The 13,966-nt window shown below is 42.9% G+C and overlaps 1 protein-coding gene across 2 annotated transcripts in view; it reads left to right on the top strand.

Annotated features, from left to right (window-relative positions):
• Positions 1–13,966, top strand: part of LOC109029673 (zinc finger protein castor homolog 1) — a 226,252-nt gene that overhangs the window by 59,699 nt on the left and 152,587 nt on the right. The window contains exon 1 of one of the 2 annotated variants that reach the window (XM_072302431.1): positions 3,607–3,832. The exons of the other annotated variant lie outside the window; for it this stretch is intronic. The gene's annotated coding sequence lies outside the window, so the exon portion shown is untranslated. Of the gene's footprint in view, positions 1–3,606; positions 3,833–13,966 lie in introns of those variants that run through there. 2 annotated transcript variants of the gene reach the window in all.

The following is a 13,966-nucleotide window of genomic DNA, read 5'->3' as shown; positions in this document are numbered from 1 at the left end:
TCCTTCTTTCTTGTCTTATTCTTTAAGTTTTTTTCATAATAACAATCGGGAATGTATAAAATAAGCAATTCTAGACACCTTGACTTGATTAAAGGTACCCTATAGTTTCAGAGAAAATGAGCTAAACTTTTTGGCATTGATTCTCAAGCCTCTTTTAAGGCGGTCGTTAGGCCTCATCTCTAGCACAAATTCGCGAACGGAGACTTAAGTTTACGAATGCAATGTGTGACAATCGTATCTGGATAAATTTGTGATTCAAGCGGTAAATAACAGTTACCCGCCGTAACATTCAGGGCCGGTCCGGTGAGAGCACCTGACGCACCTAGGAGAAATAAAATTTATTGAAATTTATGGAGGTATGTACGTGTGCGTATGATTTATAATGTTTGGAAAAAGCTATATCATCATGTCTAATTTCACCGCAACATGCTCACCGTTCGCGACAGCGCCACCGAAGAAAGATCGATTCTGGCAGATATTCTCTTCGGCCCAACGATCGAAAGATTCGTATCTGGTCGATGCTGGTGACACAAACTTCATCTTCAATGAACAAAATTGTCGCAATTCAGAGAGGGTCCTAAAAGCAGCCCTTATCGAAACCCCTCCTTTCTGAGGGAAAATATTCTTACCTTTCATCGAAGTTAAACATTTTATCGGGGAAAATTGACAACGGCCGCATTTCCATACTTCATTGGAAAAAAATACAAGTTGGATTTAGAGTCCAGACTCTTGAAAACATTGACAAGAAAAAGGACTCTTGATTCAATCAGATTTAAGCTTAAATCAAAAGGAAATCCGCTCAATTTAAGAGGCTTGGTTCTTGATTTAAGCTTAAATCTGATCGAATCAAGAGTATTTTTTCTTGTCGATGTTTTTAAGAGTCTGGACTCTAAATCCAATGTATCTTTTTTTCTAGTGTTACATCGTTTTTTCTCTGCACAGTAGGATAAAGTGACCGACATCTTGTATTGAAATGGGGAATAGAACAGAGCCTTCGGCTGGCTGTGGGGTTTCCCAGTCTCTCCATTACTTGTCCTATGCGCTAAATTCGCCACAAACCCTATACTACCAAAATCAACAGAAACTTCGTGGTTCACTTCCCATACTAACCAAAAGTAACACAAGAACACGGATATTTTAATCAGTGTAAGACGATGAAAAACGACCCTGTATCAGCGAGTATCCCGAGGAATCCAAAAAGCACGGTCTTAAACCCGTGATTTTTCAAAAATTCTGAGAGGCGCATCGAATCGTGTGACGAAAAAAGGAACGACAGAGGGAGGGAAGGTAAGATTTTCATTGAAGCTCCACTCGGCCATTCAAATGCGAAGGGGTTGACGCAAGAGATTATCATGGGGCTGACAGTGAGGCTTATTAATCCGGTCCTACCGCGACGACCGGATTCTAAAGCGCTGCACCGCGGAAAACACACGAACCGTATATTCAAACATTCGAGCGACCCGGGCGTGGACCTCGATCTGAAGATTTAACCTCTTCGATGCCTCCCTTCGAATCTCTGATATATGGGCAGGGTAAACACTCTGTAACTGATTTGAGAGCCCCGAACGCAGAAACCGGATCGCGGATTGGGAGTGAAATATTGAGGGCAGTAAATGTGTTTCGATGGCCACAGCGCGACACCACGTATCTCCATTTCGACGGTGAAACTACCAAACCACGTATCTCGTTCGCGGTGTTTAAAAATCTACGCTCACATTTTATTTTTTTGAAGTAGACCAAATCAATATCATTCCTTGAAATTTTCACGGAATTTTCTCCGCACAAAGAGGGAAAATTACAGAAATTTTCAAGACTGGATGTTACGTAGTTTTTCATTTAAAAAATAAAGTATGACAGGAAGTCTGCGACGTCGCAAACCGAGATACGTGGTTTGGTAGTTTCACCATCGATTTGCAACGTTGCAGACCCGCTGTTATAATTGGACCAGTGGCGTGGCGTGCTTTGCAATAAATCGATTGGTATGCCATTTAACCCAATGGAAAAGAATCGATAGACAGGGTGTTCGCAACGAACACCCTAATAATCGATTCTTTTTCACAGCTTCAAATGAAGAAATATCCATAATCGATCATTCGCGCCTCGCCACTGAATTGGACCGTGTTCAGTCGAAAGGAACCAAGCCACGTCAGCTACCACCATTCAAATGGGCGATTGAATTTTGTACAAAAGAGCGTTTGTGCCTTGAAAATTTTAATGAATTTTCCTTTGAGAAAACTCACTGAAATTTGCACAAGAATCCGCACAAACGATTCCATGCAAAAAATTAAATTGTCCAATTAAAGGTGATAGCTGATATGGCTTGGTTCCTCTCGGCTTAGCGCGGTTCAAAAATTGAATCATGCCTACTTTGTCTATTACCGCAACTTTTGGTTGGGGCCTCAATCAAAATACAGATGATGACCAGTGGCTAGGCGCGGATGATCGATTATCGATATTTTCCCATTAGAAGATATGGTAAAGAATCGATTATTATGGTTTCCGTTGCGAACACCCTGTTAGTCGATATTTTTCCGGGGGTAAAATGACAGATCAATGGATGTATCGCAAAGCACGCCACGGATAATGACTTGCGATGTTCCATTATTGGAATTTCTTCATTTTCAGAAAACCAGCCTAACAGAGAGAAAACAAACATTAAACGTGAACAATTTTAAGACAGTTGTTTAAACTTTAACTGCTCGGGAAATATTGCCGGAAAGGCTCATCAAAAAAGAGAGTTAGGGGAAAACTGAAATCGCTGCCTATGAGGTAACCAAATAAAGGACTTGCAAAATACGACTCCCCACGACGACGTGAGAACCCTTAACCAGGGTAGAAAATTGGAGTTTTAAGGGGTGATTTGTCGATGAGGGGGTGTAAAGGGGTAGGGTGACTAAACGAAGCGCTCGGGGCTATTTCGACACCCCGCGACCGGGCGGCCGGCGCGGCGTCCCGTTTTCGGCCCCGGGAAAAACTCTTTTAATTACTAACCTCTTTCAGAGTTCGAGGCTTGAAACCGTAGATCCGATTCATTAATACCCTTCAAACGCCACGGAGCTAACTGGGCCGTTTGGTGAAAAATCCGACCCGGAGGACCAGTCCGGTAAAAAGGTCAGAAATAAATACAAAAATTAAAAACGAAAAAAATAATAATGCGCCGGGAAAGGGGTTAATACTCGCGAGTCGTGTGTGGATCCGTTCCTATTTTAATTTTGATTCTCTTAGAGCATTATTTATGGCCGGGGTTATAATAGGAGAGTATGCAAATCAGGCCTGTCTTTTGCACGGAGGGGCGAAGCGAGCGGGCGCTGGGATATTGTAATGAGCGTTCTGATGAAAGACGCGGCCCGGAATCAAACGGCCGGTTCCAACTCTTTTGGCCCCTCTCGGCTGGAAGAAAAACCAACCTATATTTGAATATGACGTAGTTTGATGGAGGGCTCCTGCCGGTACTTATGAAACCTCGCCACCCCTGATCCCTGATATCCTGAGCCCCCATCCGGTGTCCTGGTGGGTTTTCGGGCCTTTTCGGGCGTCGCGGTGTCACTCTATGCTAATTCGGCCGGTAGTTTTCCCTCCGGCGATTCCGATTCTCGGCGAGTTTAGCGCGATGTGTTATTAAGTGAAACCGAGTGCAAAGATGAAGATCGCAAGCGTAAATACAGTAATCAATTCTCGGATTGTAAGTGTTACCCTATAATTTCGAGTCCGCGCTGGCGCAGATGTCGCTCGAAGATTCCGAAAAATCAATGGTATGAAAGAAGGAAGGGGATAGGTTCTTTCGCAAAGCCTCATGGAACGTAAGGACGAAAAAAGCGGAAAGCTATAATACGTAAGTATCGGTTAGCTCAGAGGATTTCAAGAAAATTTCCTATATATGTACGGAGTCGCGTAATGCTCGGTTTTTCAAGAACTTAAAAGTAACTAATTGTAGCCGGACCACGGTTAGAAATATTCTTTGTATCAGAGACATTCTCCGTGGTCCGGCTACGATGACTTACTTTTAATTTTTTGGTTACTAGTCCTTCAGATGAAACACTGTGCATAGATTAACTAAAAACTACGGCAGGATCCCCAGGTTTTCTCACAGATTTCAAAAAAAAAAAAATGCCTCTATTTTTTTAAACCCTTGCAATAATATTTCGCACTATACTTTATTAATAATTAAACAATAGCGGCATGATCTTACTAACGATACATAATGTGTTCCAATTGGCCCGTAAGCCACCCATACGGCCAATTGTGGGGCCTTGAGACTTTTTTACGGTATACCGGGGGTGTTTTCTCACAGACGCTGTTCGTCCTTCGCCTCGCAAGCGGATCCTGATTAAAATACAAAACGGAATAAACGAAAACTCAGAGGCTGGCAGATGTTTTTACAATGATTCTCATCTAATTTGTACAACAGATGCTCAAATGGCAACTGCATTCCGTATGCGAACAGCCTCAATGAGCGCACTTCTTGCGGGTACTAAACATATACGAGCCGAAATGGCACTTCGTGTAGCCGCTGATATTTGTTTTATTTTCCACATTTACTTCTTTTAATTCTCTTTACATCTCATTCTCGCTCATCGGGCTCGGCAGTAGAATTATCGAATTCCTTTCCAGGTTCGCTTGTACGTCGTTTTCCGCACGAAGGAACGTAACTCCATTCCAACGTTGCAAAATCAACTCGAAAAATTTAATTTCTTGCGAGAATGCACCAGTGCAAGCTCTCTCTGGGGATTTTCTGATTTTTGCATGAGGGGCCATTCAAGTAACACGCAGGGTTGCAATTGTTCATGAAAAATAAAAAATCTTGAAATTTCATGTGTAATATTTCATGAAATTTCAGAAAAACTTGAACAATATTTTTCGAAATTAAATGCAAAATTAAATCGAAGGCGGCTGGTTTTTGCTTTTTTGGTATAAATTTAGTGCGTGTTGCATACCTAGTCCCTGAAACTATGTTTCGTATTTTTCACAGCTTTCTGATATTTCATGAAATATTTCACGGAAATTTTCACTATTTCATATTTTTCATTTCATCCGTGCAACGCTGCTATCGCAACGTCGCATTTTAGTGAAATATAAAAAGAACCTGAATTTTTCAAGCTGTTTTCTCAGCGTTTTCTTGATTCAATTAAAATGGGGGGGAGGGGGTAGGCCAGTGTTACGTGATTCAAAAGGGGGGAGGTGTAGGGTGTAGGGTGTAGGGCTGCGTGTTACGGGTGCGTTACAAGTGAGGGGGATAAAAAGATCGGAAAAGTGCGTTTCTTAATACTTAAACGCCGTCTAAGATCCGAAGATAAATCAGTGGAAATCTCTGCCAAGATTCTACCGGTGTAAATAGAATTCGCGGCGGGAAAGTCGGCAACATCGAAATGCAGTTGCGTTCTTTCGCGAGACGACCGACATGTTGTCTCTCTCGGTAATTTATTCTTGTATAAACGTCCTTTTTTGCGCATCGGTAGGTGGGACTGATCGGATGGCCATCGGGTCCGTGAATGTTGAAATGTTGAAAATCCACTTTTTTCCTCCTTCGAGCCGCCGGCTCTTCCTTCTTTTTCACATCGATTCCCGTGTTTAATTGGGACGGAATTCTGCCGAATCACTTGCCGCCGCCCCGGCCGCGCAGTGCAGGAAGGGGCGGAGCCCTCGCTCGTTTTCATGCTTTACGCTTCCAATTCGCCGTTAACACTGGTGGTGACATGCGACGGATTACACTGATTTCTAAGCTCGGGAAACAGGCAACGGCCTCGGATGTGAGTTGCGCACGGACGTGGAAATGTTGGGTTGTCAACTGCGAATCATCGTAAACAAAACGCCAACACTTATTTCATCGGTTCGTCGGGAAGTTTTGCGTGCCCTATGAAAGAGTTCCAGCTTTGCGAAGATTGTTCGGGGTGACAAGCGTAATGCTCATGCTACGTTATTTGTGCCGAATGATGAATTACGATTTTACCGAGAGAGAACGCTGTATGCACAATTGCACACTTGTGTGTCTCTTTTGTTAAAAAAAAACTCTAGGTTTGTTTTTTTTCTTTTTTAAAAAAATATTCAAAGATAAGACTAGGAGCATTCTTAAGAAAATCTCAAATTCCTTTAATATCTCAATTTCCCTTTGTCTATCGCTTTGTCTATCAATTTTAATAATCAGCCCTCCAGCGGGCTTATATTATTGAAATTTGACATAAGGAGTATAGAGAGATCCTATCGGTTGAAATGGGTGGTTCTTATAGACTATGGACTAACTATCGAATCTCTCGTGGGTTGCCGTTAGTTATACTATTTCCTACGTCCTTTGTCCATTGCAACCACCCGCTTCCACCAATAGGATCCCTCCATATCCTTTTTGTCTTCTACATTCTGTCTTCCTTTAGTCTATTGCTTTGTCTATCAATTTCAATAATCAGCCTACAAGAGCGCTCCAGTTCGTCCGTTCCTCGTCTCTGTCATGTGCGTGGACTAATGAATGAACGAACCATTGCGTTAAGGACCGCTCTTCGTCCAGGAGACTCGAGCCCATGCATACCATCGACCATCGCGCACCACAAATCACATTCGCAGGGCCCGAAAGGGAACGATACCTTTGCCTTAATGTTCGGTTAATTAACGCAATAAATTTGAAATTAAACGCACAACGAACGGCCGACTAATTAATTTCGCCATCGTGACATGCGGTTTCATTTTGTAGCGCTCGGATGATTTCGATGGAACTGGTTATTTATCGCACATCTGGATGGAACAAAGTCATGGAGCCTCGTCTAGTCGCTTTCTTGCGATCCGTTTCCCGCGCTTATTCTTTCTCGATTCCTCTCGGATAATTTACGTCTACTTCCAATTTTATTCCAATCACATTTGCGCTACATTTGGTAGGTTTGTCAACATGATGGTCAAATCATAAGCAATTTTACGGTCGCATCCATATTCCATAGTCGTTTCTAAGTTACTCCTTTCCTCAGGATCGCCCACTTCCGCAGTGGATGGGGGGAGGGAGTTGTCACACTGGAGAGAGAGAAAAAAAAAAAAAAAATAAAAAAAAAAAAAAAAATAAAAAAAAAATTAAAAACACACATTGGATCTAAAGTCCAGACTCTTGAAAACATTGACAAGAAAAAGGACTCTTGATTTAAGCAGATTTAAGCTTAAATCAAAAGGAAATCCGCTCAAATTAAGAGGCTTGGTACTTGATTCAAGCTTAAATCTGATTGAATCAAGAATATTTTTTCTTGCCGATGTTTTTAAGAGTCTGGCTGGACTCTAGATCCAATGTGTTTCTTTTTCCAGTGCATCGTGATTATACGGGTGTGTTAACGTAGCCTCATGAAAAAGAATAATTTTTACCATCCTTAAGTAAAATTGAGTACAATATCTGGAAATAGACCCTTCCAAGATTCACAATGATTTGCTACCCAAAAAACACAAATCCTTAACGTGGAATTCGAGGATTTTCAACCGTGGAAAATATCCGCTTGGATAAAGAGATATCAAGAAAATGTATGTCAGTAAGTTAGAATTCTTCTAGCCGACGTGCGTTGAAAATCAGCAATAAGCTGAAAATCTCAATGCAGAGAAAAAAAGCTCGTATGAGCACAATTTTCCCTCAAAGAGATACGCTTTATTAGTTTGTGAAAATTTATGTAGGGAAATCATGACGTTTCAGATTTTCGGTACCTTAGTAATACTCTATTTTTGAGTCCGCGAATTACTGCCAATTTTTACGGGCGGACGGAAGAAGGAGGCTTCAGACCCCTTACACACCTGCAGTTCAAAGAACTTGCCTCTCTTGTCTTGAGTGTCGAGGTGTTCGTGCGATAATGAAGGGGGAAGTCAGAAGGGATCAGCACTTGACATTCAAATCAGTGGAGCGGCTTGCTTTGCGATATATCGATTTATCGGCAATTTAAACCTATGGAAAAGGATCGATAAACACGGTGTTCGCAACGAACACCATAATAATCGACTCTTTACCATAGCTCCAAATAGGGGAAATATCGATAGTACGGCTTGACCGGTCAAGGCAGCAAAGCTTGCCTGTAAGAAGGTCAAGCTATCCTGTATATTATAGCCTGTATTATTTACCATTTTTTTCTGGTTTTTAATCTGACTATTTCTTTTCTGTTTCAGGTAAGTTTCAATTTCTTATCCGTAATGATTTGAACAGAAGATCTCATCGCTTGCTCGCTCAGTAGGTGTAAGTCAACAATGTTCTACAATACGTAATTCATATTTTTAGTCCCTTTTTAACGAGGGAAAGAAGGGCTTTAAGCAATATCCTTGTTCCCTTAGTTTGAATTATGCGCAACATGTTTTTTCTAAGTTTAGGTAGCGAAAAACTGTTAAGGCAATTATTTTGTTTGTTGTAACGGATCGAATTTTTCTCAGTGGAGATCGCAAAATTGATCGCATGGATGGCTGCAATGGTTGCATGGCGGTGCATAATGATTTGCCGATTGCATAAATGATTGAATCTATTTTTTTCTCGTCCCAAGCGCAGAATCATTAGAGGACCCCACGTATTGGAGATGAATGCTACTTTTGGATGGGTTAACTTACAGCCTGATGGCTTTGCTTGTTATGGACTTTTCTTGAATCCCTAATGTGAGCCCTTGATGGGATGCACAAAGGGTCTCTCATCGGGGACTTAATGACTAACCTTAAATGATGGCTTACATGATGCCGATCGTGCGGTTGAAACGACCTGCCTCGATTGTGAGCGCCCGAGTTCGGATGAACCATTTGGCAATGTGGCTTTGCTGAGGAAAAACACCGTATGAGCCTTTATAAATTGCCAAATCTTCTCGTTTAAAAATCGAGTTTTTAGAGAAGCTCACGAATATTGTTCAGTTTTTTTGAGAACTTAACTCGGAACGGAGAATTCGCCAGAAAAATCATGAATATCTTGATTTAGTGAAAAGTACTGAATAAACTGGGCACGAGGATATCGTTGGTTTCTAAACGGAGTAATTATGAAAACGATGTGTCGAAATGACCTGAAAAATGACCTATGCTAAAACACTTGTGTTTAAATGGGAAATGCCACCTGATGACGTCACAAAGTGGTAAATTATCTCCTTTTCTTATCTATTCTACAATTTCCCACATCGGAAAGCAATTACAAAAGTATTTCGAATTTTTTAGATTATTAAGCCCTTACACTTAAATGGAGCAATAATTTTTTTTTGCAATTTCTCATCTCGCACTCCATGCAGAGGTGTCAGAAAATCCCAAGGAGGAATATCAATATACCTCTCCTCAAAATAACTATTTTGTAAGGGGGAATTTGGCAACGCACCACTGTTCATACATCGTTTTTCCTCAGCAAGGCAAAACGCCGGTCGTCCCTCGATTCATTAGCGGCCGAGCAAACTTTCGATCCCGTTTTCCGCAACACGCGCTCCCGTGGTGGAAAAGCGAGTCTCTTTTTGTTCGACCTGGGCCCCGCAGGGCGACAAAACGCATATTCCCGGCGGATAATTTTTACAATTAATTTTCAGCGCCGGCCTATTAATTGATAGATTATTTTATTATGCCCGGTGTAATCCCTTTGTCCGGGTCCGATTGTGAAACGCTCGTCGCTCCGCCGCTGTCCCTGTGTTTACTATTATCAGATTAATGGATTTCGCATCATTTTTCAATCCCGCTTTCTCCCGCGCGCCGAGTATGTAGAACGGGTCGATTCCCCCTTTTCTCGACTTTTTTTTTTTAGATTCCCCCTCCCCTCCTCTATCAACCCTTTCGTTTGCATACCGGTTGTCGCGAGGCACCCCAACAATGCAGGGCATTTTTCGATCAAAAGGAACTATATGCATTTAGACTTGAGCCCTGTTACGCGTGTAACCTCACGGATCTCAGGACTCAAATCAGAGCGGATATAATTCTTTTTGAAATCGAATCCGCCCAATGCGTGCGGCCTCTGTCCGATTTTGAAGTGTTAACTGGTACATACTCGTTGATAGCATCATTTCATGTGCCGCTGATTGTTCACTTTTCAAAGTGATGTCGTCCGTCTCTCTCTCTCTACTCTGTCTTTCTTTTGTGAGCGCGTTCATATTTATTTGCACAGATATATTTGTTGATCGTTGATTACGCGTGTATCGAGACTAGTTTAAATAAATGAACGATTTATCCCGCGCGCGGCCGGGCATCGACGCACATGTCACCGCGCGGGCTCCGTTTTTTTCTTCTTCCGTTTTAATTTTATTTTCCCGGTCATTTTGTAATGGTTGCCCGATTTGCGGGAACGGGTTTTGAAAAATGGAGCCGCGTTGCGACTGGAACATGTCGCGCCGCTGACGTGGGCCCCATTCAGAGTCGGGTGTTTTGTGTCCGATGGCGCTTTTCAGCGCGCGCGAGTTTCGTCGCTCTCGGAATCGAACAATAAAATAGTCAAGAAACTAAGTTATTAATGATGTTCGCGCCCGATGACTGTTTGATTGCAATTGAACGAGCGACATAGTAATTCCCGCGTTTAAATCGTCATCAACCGAGTCTTCCAATTCCGAAAGGGATTGGACGATTATCAACACGTCGTCGTTTAGATCAAGCCACTTCGTGTCTTTACGAAGGGTTAACATGAGCAATATCGTGACCCTGAAAGAAACTGGTCAGGATGTCTACGAGTAAGGAATTTCCGGGAAGTCCGGAAATAGTACTGATTTTTTAAGAGCGGTCCGGAAGTACTGAAAAAGTGCGGAAATTCTGTAAGATGGTCCGGAATTTTTCCATTTTTTGTAATTTTTGTCGCATATTGAGCGTGAAATTCAAATTTTTGAAAATTGAATTTCGTCAATTGGAGGTACTGAAGAAGTACCGAATTTTCCTATTGAGGAGATACTGAATTTCTGAGGTAGGTACAGACTGAAAAAGTACTGTAAAAGCACTGATTTTTGGTCAGCCTGTTATAGTAGACACCTATATTGTTGGTATGTTTTCATAAGAAAATTCACACGGTGCGCAAAGAGGAAACATGAGCCATGTTTTCCATATGTGCCGTCTCCTGATTGGCTGACGATTTCGGCCAATGATAAGGTTGGCCGGTGCTTAAATTTTTAACTCAAATGGGAATTTACATAAGGTTTATTTCCGCGGTGCGAAATAACTCGCCAACGAAGAAAAATTTACGTGTCGGAAACTTCAAAAGTCGATTCTCGGGAATTTTATGAAGAGGATGGTACAGATGGTACAAGAGGATGGAAGTTGTCAAATTGCCTTCGACAAATCACAAATTTGCTGGAAAGTTTGGATGTATTTTTTCTCAAATTTTTCAGAAAATTGTGTTAGTGTTTGGATCTATAGTGTGCGAAACTTTCAAAGAAAAATATGCATAAATTTTCTCAAAAATTTACGTTTTATTCATAGAAATTTGGCAGCGGCATTCTTCTTTTTAGCATGGTAGAGTAGCATACGGTAGTACAATATTCCTCGGAACAACCCATCTGCTACGAACAAACTCCGTGATTATAACTCAGCATATTTTTATTCATGAAATATGAAAACCGAACCTGGGGCGTTTAATAAGAAAAAGGTACACTTCTCAAAAATGCGAGAAAAATAGGATGATGTAGCTAAAAAAAGGAACGAAAGCGAGAGCAATAAATCATGCGAGAAAGGAGTACGTAGGATCCGGGAAAAAATGGAGGGAACACACGGTTACGAGTGAGAGTATCCACTTTTTGTAGGAAAAACTTCGCTCGGGCCCGATCATGGAAGCCTATTATTTAGTAATATTTTTTACCCGCTCGCGATGAGGTGTCACCCTTTATATTCAACTTCCGCCCACCTTTGCTTCCACACCTTCATCGATTAGAAAGTACAAAAAACCCGAGTCGGGCGGAAAATAAATGGATACCTTCACCGGTGGCGAGGCCGGGGCTAGCGCCCTTTGCCGATCGACCCGGAATAGCGCAGCGCAAAAAAAGGAAGGATTCCTAAAATAATATCAAAATGGGATTTGATTTTCTACTCTTTCTTCGCCTTCCTAAGCGCTTGATATCGCGGATAACGCGTGTTTTTAATCGAATTTCTAAGCTCGCCCGGAACCGAGGGTGTGGGGTGGCCTCAATGCCAGGGACTTGTCCTGAAGGAAAGGGCGTTCCACGATTTGCACTGCGGACTGCTTATGTCATCGAGCCAGTGTTGTCAAACGGGATGTCTCGCACATGTGTACCTTACCATAGAGTATCTACAGGGTTATTCTAAAGTCACGAACCACTGGCCGTAACTTTAGGTCTAATTATGATATCCATCTGCGGTTTCAGACGTTTTTCCTCATACCGAAGGGGAAATTATTTTTAGGTACTTTCCAGGTTTTGATCCCCTCGGGGGCAGGGGGCAACTCAAAAATTTCAAATGACCACCCCCCTCATGGCCAGTGGTGCATGACTTTTGAATGACCCTGTATATGGGAAGAGTACGAACGTGTCGGTAATTTTGGAGATTCACCCAAATCAACCGCAAACTGGAAAATTTCTAATCGCGCACGTTTGCCGTGATCCCGAGCTCACATTTTCTGCACCCCTGAAAGTGCCACCTGGAACTTTCCCGATCACTCCCGGGGAATTTTACGTTCACTAGAAAAAAAATCGCTTGGATCTGGAGTCCAGACTCTTAAAAACATTGACGAGAAACCATACTCTTGATTCAATCGGATTTTTCCTTAAATCGAAGCGCCACGCATCTTGATTTAAGCGGATTACCTCTTGAATCAAGCGAATTCCAATCGAATCAATATTTTTTCTCGTCAATGTTATCAAGAGTCTGGACTCTAGATCCAAGCGACTTTTTACTTTCTCGCTACCCTAGGGTAGAGGAAGTATTGTCATCCTGCAAGGGAAAAAAACAAAAGAGTTGAAATTTCATCATTTCTGGACGTTTTAAGGTCCCAGGAGTCAAAATAACCATACTTGAAAAAAATGTGTGTCCGTCCGTCCGGCGTCCCCTAAATCTGTGTACAGCGATATCTCAGAATCTATCTGTTCGATTTGATTCAAAATTTGCACAGAACACCATATCTATGGTCTCTTTATGCACGTCAAACGATTTTGGGGTACGCTAAATTTTTTTTTTTGGGGGGGGGGGGCTAGGGGACATTGTCCATCTTTTTTTTGAGTGGTATCGTTCCCAGCACTAAACTTACCCGGGAAACTTCGATCCTCAGGCGTATCCAAACTCGGTGGACGCTCCACGACAATGCGACCGAAATCAGAGTGCGCGATTTCCCAAGCGGGCAAAGAGAACACAATGTCCAGCCTCGGCCGGCGTCTCGTGGGCTTTGGGGCATTTTCCGCGACAAGGCGCGACGCCTCCTTCCCATCAGAGCGCACCTTTATTGCGGCATGCGAGTGTGAGTGTGCGTGTGCGTACTATGTAAGTGAAAATTTCGTCGTCTTTTTTTCGATTCCGGAGCAAAATGCGGGCTATTATGGCTCGGTGATTGAGTCTGGCTGCGGACAAGGAAGTCTGGCGCGCCGGCCTGTCACGTCGAGCGCGGAAACGCGGGAAACCCGAGACGCTTTTCGGCGGCCCCGGCGAGCGCGGCAAGCATGGTAGCACGGCAATCAGGCGGTCGGCCCGCGGTTGGCGCCACCACCGTCGCGACGCCGCCGCCGCCGCGACGCGGTTGCCTCAATCTGGACGCGATGAAATATCTCAAAAATGGATATCGGCCCCGGCCCCGTGTCTCTCAACCTCTGTCACTCCCGTGCCGCTTTTTCCACGGCCCTCGCACCATCCACACGTCAGTAGGACGTCTAGCATCAGCAAAATCTGGAAAATATCAGGAATTTTGGCCGATCAGGAAAAAATCAGGAAAATTGGAAAAATCGGACGTTTTATCAGGAATTTTTCTCACGCGAATCTCCTCAGCGGAGAAGTCTTACTGATTTTTGCCTACCGTGCCAGGAGTCGTCGCGCCGTCTTTGTTTCCGATAATGTCTCACCCGTAAAGTGTCGTATAGTGAAGGCCTCAACAAAAATCAGG

This window comes from Bemisia tabaci, chromosome 7 (assembly GCF_918797505.1).
Source record: "Bemisia tabaci chromosome 7, PGI_BMITA_v3".
Classification (NCBI taxonomy): domain Eukaryota; kingdom Metazoa; phylum Arthropoda; class Insecta; order Hemiptera; family Aleyrodidae; genus Bemisia; species Bemisia tabaci.
The sequence above is the reverse complement of the archived record's forward strand: the minus strand, read 5'-3'. Positions and strand labels throughout refer to the sequence as shown.